The sequence below is a fragment of the Ptychodera flava genome, chromosome 17 (genome assembly GCF_041260155.1).
Source record: "Ptychodera flava strain L36383 chromosome 17, AS_Pfla_20210202, whole genome shotgun sequence".
Taxonomy (NCBI): Eukaryota; Metazoa; Hemichordata; class Enteropneusta; family Ptychoderidae; genus Ptychodera; species Ptychodera flava.
In genome coordinates, this window is record NC_091944.1 from 30,291,534 (window position 1) to 30,306,805 (window position 15,272).

The following is a 15,272-nucleotide window of genomic DNA, read 5'->3' on the forward strand; positions in this document are numbered from 1 at the left end:
CACACGACAACAACAACACAAACTTTGCCGAACATACTTTCGCTTAACAATTGGCGAAAATCCGAAAATTACCGAAGGATTCATGGTCGGCACTCTTCGGAAAAGAGAGGCGAGAGCAAACCTGAGGCGAGGCGAACATGGATGGGTTACGTAACCGCTTCACGCCTTAAACAATACCCGTTGCCACTCTATCTATCTTTCTCTATGGTTTAAGTAATATACTAAAGCTTCACCTTAAAATGCCGTATGGACTTGAAAGAATCATTCCAAATCCCCTAGCTCCAGAATCACTCGTTTAGAATAAGAATTATTCATCTTTCACTTTACGAGCGTATGTGTGTACTCAGTTCTTCTCACTCAGCTTCCTCTACTGCTGCTGGTGGCCATACTACACGTCGCTTACACATCGCATAAATGCACCATCAAATACACCTTTACAGCCCAATTCCGCTTCACGAAAAAAGTCACCACCTTTTCTTGACCAGCCGACATTTCCCCATGTACATATGTATTTTTTATTTCTTTTTGACATGGGAAAGTCACGTACTCTGAACAACTTGATTATAAAGCACGTTAATATCTGAATACAACATGCATGTTATCAGTGTACTAAGGTCATGCGAAGTTCAGCGCACACTCATTGGGCGAATATTTTGTCTAGCAGTTACTGAGCCTGGTACCAAATGTCACTTTACTGCCATGAGCACCCTTCAAATGAACACTGCTTTGATATTATATAAGTTGCCATGCCGAAAGACTATCGATATGCTGAATGAAAGACGGGTGATAGAAGTTTTATAGTAAGAAACTTTTAGAAACTTAAGACTCGATAGACCTCGGCGGGACAGATATAAAAGAAAGACATCTTGAATACTAAACTTGAAACTGAGATGTGGTTTGCTTTTCAAGGGAATGTCAGAGTAAAGTACTAGACGAACACAATCGTCTTACAAAAACTTATGTAGGTGTGTCTGTTCGTCTTCCTAGGAATACTGAATATTTACAAATATTTTTACTTATACCAGACGGACTATTCACAAATACCTTCGATGACATAATCAACAGAGGGTGCCGTATCAAAGGAAAATTTCATGTTTCAACAAGTATTGTTGCAAGAATAAACTAGGTGAGTAATTTGTGATAGTCGAGTAAATGTTTGCTACCCCAGTGACATTCGAAATTGTGCCAAAATCCTATTACAAGGAACTGTCTTATCATTTGACTGAAAACTGTTCCACATGTAAAAATTTTATCTATGTAGGTTAGACTCTTGAGTTCCATGACTCATCCACATATTTTCAGAGAATACTCATATTTATGATCTCTCGTTTGTACCCAACCAGCTCAGTCTTTATATATAGGATATCCCTTCATGCAATCATCCCCGTCTTACAAAGTAAACTCGCGTGAACAAATCTTTCCTGACTCGTTCAAGGGGAAGTTCACCAAGGATGATTTTACATATGTGCTAGCTTTGTGGTCACTTACCCCGGAAAAGCTATTTTCGCCATTTATAACTCGCAAGATTTTTTACAAAAACCGATAGAAATAGTACAGGAAGTTGACCATGTAATTTGAATCATGGGAAAAAGCGCCAAGCTTGGAGCTTGCATAATGTGATATGGAAGGGACCATTTTCCCATGGGTATGGCATTATCCACTCACCCATGCTTAAACCAGGCTGTGCGTATTTACATAACTTTTGTTTATACTGAGTATCCTTGCATAAACGATGAATCACTTATAATAAACTTTCCACTGTCAGATTTTGTGTTGCTATTTACTACTGTGTTACTGTGAGTGGACAATGTTGGGGCCATACCCGTCCGGAGATGGTCCCTTCCATATCACATTATGCAAGCTCCAAGCTTGGAGCTTTTTTCCCATGATTCAAATTACATGGGCAACTTCCTGTACTATTTTTATCGTTTTTTGTAAAAAATCTTGCGAGTTATAAATGGTGAAAATAGTTTTTCCTGGGTAAATGACCACAGAGCTACCACATATGTAAAAATCATCCTTGGTGAACTTCCCCTTTAATACAAAACATACATAGACTATTGTTCTTAATACAATGTGCAGGCTTTTCGTAAACTCTTGCCTTTTAAATATTTGGTTTGGACATACAGGATAACAAACAATTGTGTATTGATGACCACTTACATAAATGTGCTTTTATTTGTACTGTTTTATGGTTTACACAGGTATATGCATTGACTGAAGGGTAACTATAGAACTTATATCGTAAGGTGATCGGACCAACTTAACATTTCAGTGTCATATTCTCTGAAGTCATGGGCGACATAATATTTATGTTTAAGGGACATATTGTACTCAACCATACCGACTATATACGCACCCAACTGCCAAACATGGTAATTAGGTGTGTCTTAAAATTTTGTGCAGGCTACAGTCCAGTAGACAGAATGTGAACTCTACAGTGTCACAAAGCACGATAGAGTATTGAAAATACAAATAAATGACGTTGATGAACGTAAATGGCTGCTATTGGCAAGTAGTAAACACAAGGTCAAGCAAAAAATAACGTCAAACTCATGAATATAGACATTTTGTTGTTGATGCATTTGCATAGAGAGATTGACACTTTGTTCCGTGGACACAGAAATGGTTTTTTTTTAATTAAGTATTACCCTTGTGTCTAAATCTAGTTGAATATTGTGTATATATATATATATATATATATATATATATATATATATATATATATATATATATATATATATATATCGAAATATACATATGTCCTCGTAGGAAATTACAGTGCTTGATGCAAAGCAGAGCGTTATAAATAAACAAATTACTTCAAGTACAAAGTAATGAAATATGTTACTTAATTTTCATGCATCCTGCACTTCTCATAAAGAAGTGAAAGGATTACTAGCTTGACACTATTACATATATGATTGGGATAAATAATATTTGTTTAGGTTGCGACATTTTGATACCAACTCAGAGCGTTTGTTTAACAGTGAAGATTTGTCAGCATTGATAATGTGCAGCTTTTCTGATATACAAAGATTACATCGCTTGCTTATGCTAGAGTAGCTCGATGCTTTGTCAATGATTGACCACGAAATGTCAAAGACTTGGTCCTTGCTTCTTAAGTTCCATACAAGCTTTGACAACTCGGTAATTTTTGTATCTCTCGTTACGGAACGATTGCATCGAGACAAGATAAGTTACGGCCTGCACGGTTTAGTTGATCAGTATTCAGTAATATTTCGAGAAATCTGTTTTTGGTTTCTCAGTCGAACAGTAACTGTTCCGTAATGTCATGATACGTTAATTTGCAAATGGTATGCGGCACTATAAGTAAATGAAGAGAAAAGAAAAAATCCCAACTGCCTATGTCATCAAACACCTTTTGAACCATCAGTATCACGATGATCGTCTAGACTGTCTGTCACTGTCTGCCATTTGCCTTTCACAACCTTCAGATTATTGCTGAACTACAGTGTAACCAAAATTCTGAGATGGTAGAAGACCAACGGTCAGCAAAATTTATTTATCAAGCTGGGAAACCTAGTCCAATACTTGCTCTAAAACTTCACCGGAGCAACAGAAGGACACGGGGCTAGCTGCAATAATTGCAGTTCTCGGACTGAGCCGGCTTCTTTCATCGTGTTGGATGCGTAGCTCTTACCCGCAGAGCTAAAATGCCGGACCATTGTAAGCTCGGAAATTACCAATTTGATCCACTGGACACATATACGGTCCCTCAGGCGGCAAAATTCCTCTTGTCCCATCAAAATTTTACCAGTCTTCCTTCCTGGTCATTAGCGTTGCCATCTACGCTAACGAATTGGTATACAGTGTATACCTAGACTGAAAAATGACAGTTTAATGAGTCACATGTGGCAAGATCGTGGGAAGATGCAAGATTAGATAGTGTGTGCAAGACTATGTGAACGCTGTTTCTATGAGGGTATGGAAAGAAATAAGAATTCTTAGGTTATAAATTTTGCCATGATTTCCTCCTGGCCCATAGAAAAAAGATACTGAAAATGGAAAATCCTACGCCCCGCCTCCCTGGAAGTAAAATCGGGACATTCCCTTTAATAGAGATATTCTATCTGCATGATGGTGAGCATAGTAACGTGAAGTATTACATTCATTACCTATTGGAGCACAATAGGCACAACATATGTGATCTATGAGCGTGGTGGCATTTGTATTTACTTATCATTCCTTTCTCACTAGTTTACGTGTATATGGTGTGTTTTTCACAAACACACCGACAGCTTATCTAAATGACTATCGAACAGCCTGACCTAAATTTTCCTATTTATATTTCTAATGACTGACTGCTGATCTTACCTAATTGTGCCGTATTTCTGTGTCACAGCTATAGCAAAAGGCATTCTGATAAAATAGTTTCCTTAGGCAAATAACCCATTCGGGCAAGTGTGTTACTGGGGGTGAGCTTCACAGAATGGATCTATACTATTTATTCTGCGCAATGGCTTCAGTCCGCGATTAGTAAGAATGGCAGAGAAAATCAAAGTCTGCGTATTTGAGCAACTTACATTTCCGAAAATTGTCTTGAATAGAAGGAAAAAGACGACGCACGCGTATTCGTAAAATTGGGTTCCCTCACTATCGCGTATATGATTTTCCCTAGCTCATGAAAAAGACAAATACAGCATTGCCTTCGCCTCCGACCCACGCAACAAATCGTGATTTTGAAACGTACAATGTCGAGACTGTCACAGCTGTGATGCGTGAGCAGAACTCGATTGCAATAGTTAACTCAGAGTTAATGATTTATGATTTCAATCCGCCAGGCACGTCACCTAAACGCTAAACTTATTGACTCATGATGTCGTATTGTCTTGCCATGCCCTGTCAGACATTACATTGGATATGTTGATAACCTTCTGCCTCTGATGTTCATTGTCAAGATACTATCACAGGTAAGCCGAGAAATGAAAACCGAGGTACCGTAATGTCAGTGCACACCCTTTGAAATTTTGCAAAATATATCGATGGCATTAACGCGCCATTGCTGCTACTTTATTTCAACTGTGCAATCACGCCACACTGTAGAGCGACATGGAAGAAGTCGCATAATCTGTTAAAGCTGGTTGATAATGTATTTGAACTTGATGTATTGTCGCTATCGACCCAATTTTATCAGAAATTCACTGTCAATCGCGATAAAAAGAAAGAAACTGGCGTAGATGAAAAACATTTTCGTGTAATGTTCGAGTCACTGGGACAACGAACAACTGTGGGAAGTGCACAAGGTCGGAGACAGAACGGCCATTTTGATTTCAAATTATAGGACAGGACTGTAACAGTAACCGATATACCAAAACGAAAGTAGCCGCAATCTGATTCAAAAAGAGTAATATATATAATTTTGGCTTTAAAATGACGTTCAAGCTGTAAAGGGACTAATACCATTCCCCTGGCTCCTAAATCGCACGTTGAGAATAAAAATTATTAAACTTTCGAATTCTTAGCTTAGGTGAAACGTTTTAGACGAATAATATTAATTAGAATTGTAAAGTTGTGATTTAGGAGATATCGTGAGAACGGTAATTGTCCCTTTCAAGACCCATACGCCATTTGAAGACGAAGCTTTAGAATGCGGTTACTTTCGTTTTACCATTATAGTTACCGCTACGTCCTGTCCTATCAACAAAAAGCAATATGGCCGTAATGCGTCATCTACGTCCCTGCTCTTCCCACATCGTTTCGTCACGCACATATGCATGTATGTATGACTTTAACATTTCTCTTTGGTTGAATAGAGATAGACAGTAGAGCAAAATACGTAAAATAGCGTGCTGTATTTAAAAAAATAATTTCCCAAGCTTTCATATAGCCAGAATTTAATATAGCACTGCAATTGTCTGTTAACTATAACTTAAGAAAGCAATACTTGCTAGCCGGAACTACGCCCATCTTTGGGAAGCCCAGAAACAGTCTGGGGCTTTTCAGAGTACTTTGTCGATTCCACTTCTACTGGTGGCCGTTTTAACAAGCCGCTTATAGACGAAAAGATTAGATAAGCATATTGACACATTTTATGCTCCATTTTACAGTCTATAACATATTAAATAAATCCACACATGCTGCAAAGACAGATTGAAAAAGCACGTTCGACATGATTTTTGAGGAATAGTGAGAAACTACATTACACAACAAAGGAGAAACAATTGGCAACGTTTCATCAGACGTGACAACAAATGGAAATGTAAATGGAATAGTTTATTCAATTATAGGAAAGGACTTTAGCAGTTAACCGAAATGCCAAAATAAAAGTACATTTAATCACACTCAAATTTAAAAATATGTAAGTATAGAAGAGAGAAACTCTTTTTCAGAAAATGTAAGCTATGCCTCGTAAACATTCCCTTAACTAACTCCTTAATCACAAGTTTGGACTTTGAATTCTTTAATTTTAACAATTCTGAATTCACAGATTTCCGTGTAGATATTCTTTATTTAAGCACTGCCAGTGGTTAATATTTGATCAATCTGCTTACGTGGTATAGCGATTGTTATTACTTCTACGCATGTGCAGAACTCTTAGTGACCGTCAACTCACAGTGCTGGTGATCTCAGAATTAATTTGTAACTCCGCCCAACTCAAACGCCTCCATCATTTGGGTCTTTAATTCGAATTTCTGGTTCTGCAATATATTTCTTAAAATATATGTCGCATGCAATTCTTCAGTCTTTGATGTTCATAGTCATGATACTATCATAGGTACGCTTATAAATAAAACGAAATTCGATATTGCGAATGCTTCTATATACCACTTGAACTTAAGCTTGAACGCTATTACTGTTCGTTCGCTTATACAAAACGCCCGTATCAAATATTTAAGTACTTTACTGGATGTATTCAGTCTTTATAACGTTAGGGACAATGCATAGGAACTAGGAGTAGTAAGGCCAGTCGGACTTCTGCTCTATATCAAAAAGTTCTTTGTCAATCACGATCTAATGTAGGAAAATGGTGCTGATAAAATGTCACTGGACTACTGTTGAATGTATCACGGCTTTGAAACACGTCGCCTTTTACCGTAAATTATAGGAAAAGACTGAAGGAACTGTAATTCCAAAATGAAAGTAGCCGCCCTCTTAGTTAACAAATGCAGCAAAGTAAAGCTCCTTTTAAAACGACTCCATAGGCCTCGAAAACACCGGTCACTTTCGCCGAACGTCGTAATTACAGGTCTGAATAATTCAATTATACATTTATGAGTACATACTTCATTATCGGACCTACATTTAACCACTATTGTTTGTCATTTTAGTATTATACGGCACCAAATTGCATCGAGCTATATTTTCAGTTTATTTAAGCTATTAACGTTTTACAAAAACGAAGTACTGTCGATTTTCTTGTAGCTATATTGGGCAGTTAACGACGGCAATGCGCAACAGATAGTAAAATTGAGAGAATTACTTTTTGTCATATCTTTCGAAGAATCGAATTATAGAATTGAAATTCGCGGCGTTTAAATGTCAAAATATGGCATACATGCATATAAACTATTTGCAGTTTACTAATAAAGGGTAAAGCGAAGTTGTCAGCTATTTATTTTGCCACTTGTATTCAAACCTAGTATCGGCTTCCACTCTATCTTGCTGAGCTCCCTTAAAATGAAAACTGCTCTTACACCACATAGCAAGAGAAGAACAGATTTACCGAGCGATACAGTAAATCACTGGCAGGCACCAATAGGATTAAAGAAAAGACATATGGGCCCGAGATGTCTTACGGCTTGTGGAAATCAATAAAAAATGCGATCATTATAGACCTTCGGACGATGTCCAGATTAATGATAAAAAATCCCATTTTGCGGCGTATTTTACCTGGAGGATATCGCGGATTTAAAATGCATGAAAATAATTATGGTATCCATACTAGGTTTTTAGAGATAAATGGGCTTTGTTGTATCCTACAGCACCGATTAAGTTTATCTGAACATGTTTTTCCTATCATCAGGATTACAGAATTTATTAGTATTTTTTCCAGGCTCACTCTACACCATCCCAGCATATGCTGTCAAAAGTTATGATACATTCCCATATGGAAGCGTGGTAGTGAAAATAATTGCTGGTTGCTACAGGAAAATATAGTAATCATGACCAAGCTAGGTGAGTAATTGTTGATGGCAAGATCTGCGTTTGCCTCAATTGTGACATTGCGAATTGCACAAGATCCTATTTGACGAATTTTAACTGTCTTTGAACATTAATTTATTTTTCGAGACATATTATTTGAAGTAAACTTTCATTTCCAGTAGGGAAAAGGTATCCGATCTACCGGTTAGGAAAATTTACAAGGCTACATTTTATTAATCATCTAAATATTACAATATCATAGATTTCACTAAAAATCTCGGAAAAGAAACCTACCCATGGTCCAGCTCCTTTCTGATTTGCTAGAACTGCATGCCAACATCGAGAATGAATGCAACTCTCTGACTTCGCAAATGCATGCAAACAAAGGCTCAGGGCTGCTGCTTGCGCGTGCGAACAAGTGAAAAAAAAATCATCGATTTTTGATAGTTAACTAATTGGCAATCTTTTATAGAAAAGTACACTGAATGTCATACACATTTGGTTTGAGCGCTTTGATTATGTGAAGTGATAACTATCATAGGGACTGTGAAATAAGTTTTCATGTTTCCCTTTATCGGTTTGCCGAGTTACGGTTGATAAGGTTGACCTATGGCTCTTATAGAACGTGTCAAATCAAGCATCCCTCAATGTTCACGAGTATTCGTGTTCAAACAACACACAATAAGTTTGAATCAGTTGCCGTACTAAGTCACCTGATGATTACATCGACGATGTCGCCTGTGAAGGAATTTAATTAATGTGACAGGTAGCCTAGTAGCGGATCCATTATATAGGTCAGACATTCAGTCGGCGTTGTTGATTGTGAATACATCCTAGATGTTTAGAATTGATAGTAGCAACATATACATGGCAATTACTTTACTTTCGTCCTTTATATTTGAATTCGTGTGGAGCAAGTAGAAATTTCATTTTTATCCGTTCACAACAAAATATGCTGATATCCTGACACAATAATGCCAAGGTTACTCGGAATGAATCTATTTCTCTGCCTTTGCAGCTTAAAAAAAAATTTGAAGTCTCATTCATCAAATCGATAAATTGACATACACTAAGTTAAGTGACAAGTAATGGATGGATGCAAATGTGAGAATGAAGATGCCTTCTGTCTCCACTGATATTTCCGTTTGCAGATATTGAACTTTTTACAGTAAGAAATGCTAGATACTGACTGGACTAAAGTAAACATCTAAAGAGGTCAAAAGAAGATACTGATGCCTCACTTGTAAACGACAATGAGATATACATCACAAAATTTAAATTATTTTATCTTGTTCTACATCTCATTGATAAATATAACAACTTCTTGGGTGAAGCTACCCAAACAAATTAACTGTGTCTGGTAGAACTGTTATCTCAATAAGATGAATCATGCGTTCCATCGAGACTAGTCTTAGTTAAATTTACAGACATGTATGTGCAGTCTGCGCTGTAGTCCAAGGAATTTACCGTGATGTCCTTGCGCGTCTCTGTGTCTATGTCTGCGACTATATTTTGCTTTAGTTGCAACTCACAGATAAAATTACTGAACGTATATTGAATGAAAGATCATGGTCTTTTGTGGACTCATGTGCATATTAAACGAATGACTATACTTAGCTTATGTGTGCAAACAGATGTGACAAAACTGAGTTTTGATGATCTTCAGAGTTACATTATCATTGTAAGGCTCGGTTACAATGAAAAGTTGCCTGAACGCTTACTATTGTTTACAAAACCCATCAGCATTTGAAACACATTGTAATATGTTGTGTGGATAAGGAAGGACTTTACACCATCATAGACAGCTAACTGACAAGGGATAATTACCAGCACTAAATGAAATGTTTGGTTCGAAAAAGTAATCGAAGCTCAGAGAAGTACGATTGGTTGTTTGATCTCGTTTCTAGTGGTGAATTTGGCGCCTGAACGTGGTCTGTCTGGCAGACAAGACGATACTGACTGTGCCCGTGCTATTCTTGTGCATGTGTGCATCATACACATTGTCGGTACACTGATTACTGATACGATTTACGTGAACGAGCAAAGCCGACCTTCATTGACCGTGGATTTCGTTTAACAAAGCAGACGGCGCTTGCAGTATTCTTTTGGTCGAGCAATTCTCCAACAGACGTAGCGCTAGCAGGAGAGTCTGCTGGTGAGAAACGGACGGCTAGCGTGGGTTGCCCCGTGGATGTACTTACTTTGTTAACATGTTGTGTTAGCGGATACGGGGCAGAGATAAGGGATGGCAGGGGGACCGCTATTCGATGTAAATGAATCCAGTTGTGACGTCAGAGTGTGCCAACCATGACCAAACTGAAGGCGTGGCCTAAGTTTAGCGAATTGACCCCGAATTGACCCCGCACATAGAAATATAAAAAATTAATACTTGCGCATACTTTTACGTAGAAATTTTGTTGCGAGTGTAAATATATTGCCCCCGGAAGCTAAATAGCTAAGTATATACAGGTTGATTTCACCAGACCTTTAAGGAACGTTTAAGTATGCACATAAACAGGGTTTTCGCTTGAAATGTCATTTACATCAAGCTCTGTACGTACCTTTCATTTTGACGGATTTGCAGAACAAAACTCATCCTGATCGCTGGAATTCTGTCAAAGCAAACGGTGTACCAACCTTAGAACGCCATTGAAATTGCCACGGGCTTGAGAATGTCCTTATATCTTAATTAGCTGGCCCGTCAAAAAATTATCAGCGCACATGATCAAATTGGCACATATTTTTGACGGACTAAATAAGAATGTGCTAGAATGTGCTTAGATCAATCCCCTATATGTAAATACTCTTTCTACATAATGCTATTATTTTTGTAGGATATGATTGAACTTGATTTGAAATATTAAAGGTTAGCACAGAGAAATATAACGAAGAAAACAGAAGGTACATGTCACTGCAACATCAAACAGTGCAAATAGGAAACGAATCAACATCAATGTTCGTCACTATGAAAACGGCACAATAGTATGAAAACTCCGTAGGATATGTAAATTGTTTGGTCGGACTTGCAAGGACGCAACGAAAATAAATTTAGCTTACGCAGAGAAAAAAAAATCAGTCACGTTTGGCTTTAATTGTTTAGTCGCTTTATCAAACGAATCATGAATAGCTGGTCATTTTGTGTAACATGATGACACCTAATTGAAATTATAAATTGCGCAATTTAAAGCTCCTTAGTCGATCTACTATCACTTGGATATTTTCTTTTCGCTCTAGATAGTATACTATGGCTGGCGATGACAATTTTCGGGGTTGGTGATCCGTATTCTTACACATTTAAAAGTCAATAAAAACTAGTGCGGATAAGATAAAACTGAAACACGCTTTTCGAGTCTATTATGCTATAAAACGTTAGTGCTATTTTCGACCGGAAACAAAGCAACGTTTTTACAGCGGTAGGAAAATCCGATTTAAGAGAGATTATGCAAATAAATTCTCACATGACCCTTATATAAACAAAAATTAAAAATGCAAACTACAATATTTGCCAATACATAGGTTTTAGAAACATACACTTTAATGGGGTACAAGTTCAGTTTTCTTGCAGCCGATTCATTGTTGGAAGGGCACAATACTTGTCCCGCATGCCACCTTAACATAGTCATTAGGGATAATAGTACCTGGAAAAGGTAAATGTGTTTTGCATGAGTTAGTCAGTTACAGTGTCCAGCCAATTCCACAAGTTCTTTTATTCTCTCTCTCTCTCTCTCTCTCTCTCTCTCTCTCTCTCTCTCTCTCTCTCTCTCTCTCTCTCTCTCAGATGAGACAAAACGATCTGTCTCGTACACATTTAGAAAGGCCAACGACAGCGGAAGAGAAAGTGTCGATCAAAGGCATGGTTTCGAGGCTGAAGGCAACATAGGTTGGTAAATTATTTCTGAATATTCGAAGTTATCGAAACTCCCGCTGTAGCTGTGGTATTTTTGCGTCATTGATAAGAAAGTGGTTTCAATGGCTCAATATTATGTTTGAAGGACATGTTGAAAAGGGAACAGGCAGTTTACGATTAAAAATTGGCATTTTTTACGTACGCAACGGTGCAGTATAGACAAAAGGCAGTTCCTTTTGATCGTAGATCCATAGCATCAATTAAGTAGGGACAAGGGTGATAACTGCAAAATGTCATTGAGTGAGAGGAAATAGAAGCCACAGCTTATATGAATGTTTTGTTCTTCAGCGCACTGTTGGTTATGTTAATACATAGAAGGCATTGCCTTTTTGTATAAAATTTTTAAGTTTAATGAAAATAATATAATTCTGAGAATATGTATTATTGAGTGCTATGATTTGTAAGGGACGAGGTTACTGAAGGAAATGGAGCTGCAAACTACAATATTTGGCAATTTCGTGGCAATACCGAGCACAATGTGTAGCTTTGTAAAAGCAAGTTGTATGGGCGATGGCACAGTTCGCGGTAACAATTTCATATTGCTTTAGTGACGATCCAGTGTACAAGATGTTTTTTTTTATAATTTTGAACTCCCTATTTCTAAACCTTGAATGAAGACATCATCAAATGGAATTCGACAGAGCGACAGTCCCGGCACCGCAACGAGGGCGACACATATTGTCAGTCAAAATCAGCCATGCTACGAATTTGCATCACGTCGGATTTCGCCTTGCACTTTATAATCATGAAACTTTGTCTCCAGTACATTATAAGGACTTGCTCGTTATGTGATGCCTGGAGGACGAGTTCTGTAAAGTAGCCGCAAGTGCGATGAAAATTTGACATCACACTGAACCAAGAGCCCTTTGACTGGTCGAACATTTGACGTTTTTGCTCGGCCATGAAGTATATCAGCGAGCACCATTAAACTTTGCCACTGAATAATTGATCACTTTAGAACAATGCGGTTAGTTACATCACAAAACCACAAAACGTACATTGATCCATCAACATTTATTGTGCCAAAGCTCTTCTACCCGTAGTGGCTTTTGACATGATCGTCATCATAATTTTAATACATCATTGAGACGGTCATCGTGTCTATAACGTTACACAAGTTCTGGACCGGTTAAAGTTTAGAAACGAATTGAAAAGTGTCATTATGTATAAATAGCTGATCAGAAAATTTCAGTCGGGAGGTTGAGGAAAACATGTATAGATCCTGATAAAAGGACAGTCTTCAACGTTTGAATAGTCCGGAAAGGTCGTATCAAAACACAGAGTCGCGATGCCAGTAGCACTACGTGGAGCCAAGCTCATGGGTCTCTCTCTTAAAAAACAGTTTGTCCTCTCTTTCAAAGGCTGCACTAGCCCGTCTCATAGGAGTATTCATGTGCGTGGAAGGTCTATACCAGTTAGGAATATTTTTGGATAATTCATGTATTTTAAAGTATTACTGTAGTTTGTTGAAAAGTTTATGGCAAAAAAAGCGTTTGAGAGAGTTGCGTCTGATACACAATCATCGTTGTAATTTTGATATTTGATCATCGCACATGGTACATCAATAAGGTAAAATTTATCATAGGGGCTGCCTACATTCCAACCCTGAGGGTGGGTAGGTGTTTTGTTGTATTGTTAATAAAGGTTTATTCTACCAACCTTGCTGTTTTGGTCAAACTCAGCACTGCACTGGACCATCTTCCGAAACGTTTTATCACTATGCTACATCTATTTATTATCTGAAGAGTTTGATCGCGTAATGCGCCAAAGCAAGCAAGGGTAAATTACTAATCTGTGGACACTGTCGACAGATTATCACCGGATTAACTTTGACAAAGTTAACAACGAACGCGCCAGCAAGGTATAACAGAAGATCTTCAGTTTACCTTGCTGGTGCTCTCGTTAAATTGACTTAGTCAAGGTTAATCCTGTTATAACCTGGTGACAGTGTCCACAGATTAGTAAATTTACCCTTGCTTGCTTTGGCGCATCAGGCGATCAAACGCACAAGATAACAGACGCAGCACAGAGACAAAAGTTCGCATAAAATTGTTAAAGGACAAATACGTGACAAAACGACACGAACGGAGAAAAGAAATCGTTACAAAACCAGTGCTAGCATAAGACCAAGACACCTAAGGTTAGCTGTATTCTTTATTGGCAATACATATCATAGTCAAACGTATTAAAATGAAATAAACCATAGCAAAAAGAACCCAGTGTTGAGCCCAAGACACCCCTACCCCTGCCCCCGGGGATGGACATTTTTGCAGCCCTTATGGAATTATAGAGATTAGGAAGTCATTAAATATGCACACATTCCCTTACGATTTGTCACATCATACATTAATCAAAAACTCTCTATCCCTTTTGTGAAACAGGCGGGATTATCGACAACCGTCACTCCATTCCGAAAGAGGAAGTACTCAGGTTCCTAGGTGATAAATCTAGCGATGGTGATCACCTTAGAAACTTCTTGGAGGGTTTATCCAAAGGAGAATGTTACTGAAGAAACCGGATTTGACAACAATGCAAAGAAAGCGTACGAGGAAGTAATTGAAAATCTTAGGAAAACGCATGTTTCTAAAATCACCCCAACTCTTGAAAAACTTCTTGATCAGATAAACAAATTTCTTAAAACATCAAAGGAATTTTGCAATTGCCTTTTGAAAGACAACATCGCTGAAGTCCTGGCCACGAAAGTGAAAGATGTCTCCAATCAGCCTTTGACCGACAATGAATGGGAAGTACTGAAACTGACATACACGGTTTCCTCAGAGCTTACGTCAAATTTGGAAGAAGGCAGAATGTTCACATCCCATATGCTAACAGCTGGTTTGCTCTTGCAACTGTTCGACTTACTTAACAATGCAGATGTTCTGTCCGTTCATGATAAAACTCTGGTAAGCATAATTCTGTTCTCACTTTTCACTGGTTTATTTATATAGTTACACATTTACAGGGCCGTCACAGTAATAGATGATTCTATCCAAAAGTATTCCCTCATAAGACTAAAACATCCGACACAACATACATGCATGCACATGTATACATACATACGTACTTACGTACGTACATACGTACGTATGTACCTACCTATCTACCTACCTACCTACCTAGCTACCCACCTACATACATACATACATACATACATTACATGCATGCATGCATGCATGCATGCATGCATGCATACATACATACATACATACATACTACATACATACATACATACATACATACATACATACATACATACATA